The sequence below is a fragment of the Desmodus rotundus genome, chromosome 3 (genome assembly GCF_022682495.2).
Source record: "Desmodus rotundus isolate HL8 chromosome 3, HLdesRot8A.1, whole genome shotgun sequence".
Classification (NCBI taxonomy): domain Eukaryota; kingdom Metazoa; phylum Chordata; class Mammalia; order Chiroptera; family Phyllostomidae; genus Desmodus; species Desmodus rotundus.
The window spans coordinates 195,958,208-195,962,365 of record NC_071389.1 but is presented as its reverse complement, the minus strand read 5'-3'; positions in this window follow the sequence as shown (position 1 = coordinate 195,962,365).

Below are 4,158 nucleotides of genomic sequence, written 5' to 3'. Positions count from 1 at the left end.
GGGATAGCTAACTCTTCCCGCTGCCAGGCCGAGCCAGAGACGCCCCAGGTGCACGTTAATCGCCCCGCCCCGCCCCCCACGGGTAGGCCCGGAGCACGTGCTCTGGTCGGGGAGCCTTTGGGGGCTGCGGGTCTGACCTCTCCCAGTTGGAGAGCCTGGGGGCCCTGCTGCTAAACCGGATTTTAACGGCTGAGGAGGGGCAGTTAGTGTACAAAAGCAAAATACTAATAAAACCACCAGCTCTCGGCCCACGCATCCCAGTTCTGAGATCAGAGGCTTCCCTCCAGAGGCTGTCAATCCAACAACTTCACCACGATAAAAATTTCTTAAACAAAACAAAACCCCACCAAAATACAGCAAAGATGTAAGCAGCCGCGGTGGAATTTCCCCCCATTTTAATTTGAAGCGGGGTGTGTGTGTGTGTATGTGTGTGTGGCAAGACAGGCTGCCAGAGGCCTGATTACTATATTAGTGATTCAAAATAGACATCTGAGCTCAAGGAAGAAAGCAACACACACACACACACACACACACACAGAGGACACCACCACTAACAGCCGCTCTGCTGTTTTCCATTGGATTAAACAGAATCTTCTTAATCCTCAACGTATTATTTTGTTCAAGCACAAAATATTTTCAGATCATAGCAACGAAGCGTTCACATTTCTCCCATTTTATATCGCAGCGTCTGAGAGCTGGAAGGCAATTTAGAAACTGGCCCTACCCCCTCATTTCACAGAGGAGGAAACTGAGGCCCAGAAACACGTGCTTTGCCCAGGTCTCCCTGTAAAGAGAAACAACCTTTGGGGTTCTATGTCTCGGAGATCTTTGCCCCACATCACAGCCACCTTTGTCCTTCTATTTCTCTTGTGGAATGACAGAATTTGATTTTAACTCCAGAGACTTTGAAGGGATCTCCTGCTGTTTCTGGGTCAAGGTTCCCTTCATGGTCTGAAAAAGTGAGGGTTAGACTTTCAAGTACAAGCAACTTTTGTGACAATAGTAAGTCGTGCCATCCTGTGTCAGCCCCAAGATCGGGGTGGTGAGCACTGAGGTACCTGTCACCTCACCTGTCTCCTTTCCTACTCTGGGGAATTGGAAGAGCATCACTCCTGGTAATACTCTATTCTGAAGTACAGCCAAATTTCACCTTTAGATTGGAGAGCCTTTAGTCTGTTTCCTAATGACCAGAGGCCCTACCAGATGCCAGACTCTGTGCCCTGGGGAGCAAGCATTTTCTCAAGGCCTACTATGTGCCTGGCACACAGTATGTGCTCAGTACAGATGTCTTTGAAAAAGAATGACTCTGGGATGTCAAGTGCAGCATAGGGAATAGAGTCAATAATATTGCAATAACTAGAGATGATGTCAGGGGGGGTCCTACCCTGACTTTTCAGGTTGATCACTTTGTAAGGTACCTAAATGTCTCATCACGAGGTTGCACACCTGAACCTGATATAATATTGTGTGTCAACTGTAATTGAAAAATAAATGTTAAAAAGAGAGAATGGATTAGGGCCAAGAGAAAGGAATGGGCAGGGAGCTGGGGGGACTCTGAGGGAAGAAGTAATTAATCAAGGAATTAATCTATCCAATGGGCTGTGGATAAGAAGGGCTTCACCCAGCAAGAAGGGACTTGAGTGGAGCCTAAAAGTGGGGAGGGAGTGAGGACATTCTATGCAGGGGGAGTTGAGACTGGGTCGGACAGAGCATCCTGCTGGTATCAGGCACACAAGGGGTCAGCCCCAGATACAGTCAGGGGCCTCATAGCGACGTTTTGGTCGCCGATGGATGTTGGTAGTCCCATGAGGTTATAATGGAGCTGAACGTTCCTGTAGCCTAATGTCGCAGCCGTCGTAAGGTCGCAGTGCAACTCGTCACTCGTGTGTTTGTGCTGGTGCCGGTACAAACCAACCCGCCGTGCTGCCAGTCTTATAAAAGCACAGCCCTGTCCGTTGTGTGCGGTGCGCAGTGCGCAGTGCTGGAGAAGGATAATGGATGACGATGCTACCACTTCATGCATTTTGCTATACTTTTTGTTGCTATTTTAGAGTGTGCTCTTTCTACTTTTTACAAGTTTGCTGTAAAGCAGTATGGTGTACCCTGCCAGCAGTAGCCTCATACAACTCAGGTTTACTGTCCCTGGATTGTATCATTTTCTCTTGTGTTCGTTTAATTTCTTGCTGTTCTGTACAGTCCCATGTAGTACAGGCTTGTAGCCCATACAGCCTCAGCTTGTGCTAGGCTATGCCTTTCAGGTGTGTGAGAGCACTCTGTGACTTTTGCACAATGATGGACTCCCCTGAGGCCGTGCTTCTCAGGGTACATCCCCATTGTCAAGCGGCCATGGCTGTACTTAACCCTCCGAGTTCACCTCTGTAAAAAGGAACAATAACTCCGACCTCCCATGACCCGGGATTCTGCATCCCTAGCAAACACCCCCCCCCCCCCCCCCCCCCCCCCCCCCCCCCGGCGGCCTGGTTGATAGACCACAGTTTGCATAGCGAGGGTTTCAGAGGCGGGTGAATAGGAGCGTGAACTTTAACATCAGAGAGTGCTGGGACGCAGTCCCGCTTTCCTGGGATAAGCTGTGTGTTCCTGGGAAAGTTACTTCCCCTTTCTGAACTTTGGTCACATCATCAGCGAAATATGGGCTATTTATATAGTCCTACCTTACAGAGCGGCGTGAGAAAGGAAACACGCTGATGGATGTCCATCACTTAGGGGAGTGTCTGGCAGCTGGTAAAAGGTAGTTAGTATTAAGGTATGGGAGGATGGGACTGGAAAAAAGAGACACTGGGGCCAAACTGTGGGGATCTGGGCTTTAGATCTTATTCTGTAGCTAGAAGGGAGCCACTGGAGGTTATTAATAGACCAACAGGTCATTTTAAAAAATAGTAGCAACTCCTATGTGCCAGGGACTGTGCTAAATATCTTATGTATCCTTCCAGTGAATTCATGTAATCTTACTAGAAAAATTATCATCCTCATTGTATAGGTAAGAAAACAAGCACAGGGTGGGGAGTGGGGGTGGAGGGATTGAGGAAGAAAGGGAAAAAGAAGAAGAAGGAAACTGAAGCAGAGAGCGGTTCAGTAGTAGCTCGCTCTAGGTCGCCCAGCCAGTGAGTTAGAAGAGCCAGGATTAGAGCTTCGACCATCCGACTCCGGAGCCTGTCTACCTACCCACCTTGTTTTACAGCCTGAGTGGAGATGCTGGAAAGGAACATTAGTAAAAGACAGTGTTCCCCTTGTTTAATTATTTACTCATTCAACACATATATGCCGGATGCTTAGCACAGTGCTATGGGTTACAAACCTTTCATTCACTTACCATGTTCTTATTGAGCCTTACTAAGCACAGGGCATGTCCGAGGCCCTGGGGATGCAGCTGCCAGAAAGCCACGTCCTTGCCCATGTGGAGCTTACACTGACATGGAACGATTAAGATGTGGTGTTTGCTCTCAAGGAGCACAAATGTTAAGTGACACAAATTGGAATCGAACAGAAGGTAAGAATCAGAGTAGAACACTTTATTAACAGTTCACACTGGACAAGATCTTTCTTAGCTCTAACTGATCGAAACACACTGTGATCTTTTTGTAATATTCCCTTTACCAATCACTTATTTATTCAATCAACATTATTGAGCATTTAATGTGTACTAGGGAACACGCTTGCCGCCAAGAACAAAATCAAGGACTCGGACCTGAGAGCCAGCTGCCCTGGTGGCTCCCTCAGTTTAGCTGGTTGACCAGCGAGGCTCCAGGCTACGGGGGTGCTTTGTGTACCATTGTCTAATTTGACTGCCCCAGTCTGGTGAAGTACGCTGTGAGAGGGATCGCTGTCCAGGGTGAAAGATGAGTACACGGAGGCTTTGGGGAAGGAGACTGAGGTGGTCTGTTCAGGGTTATCCGCTGACGAGTGAGAATGGAGGGATGCACCCATGCAGCCCAAGCCCGAGTGCGGGGCCTGCCAGCCTGCCACACAGCTGTGCCACACAGCTGAGTACTCTGTGTGTGCATCTTTGCTGAGATTCTTCCTTAAAAAAAAATCCTCATCCAATGAAGGAAGAAAGAGAGAAACATCAATGTGAGCAAGACACATTGGTTGGTTGCCTCTCATACTCGACTGGCCCCCGGAACTGGGATTAAACTTGAA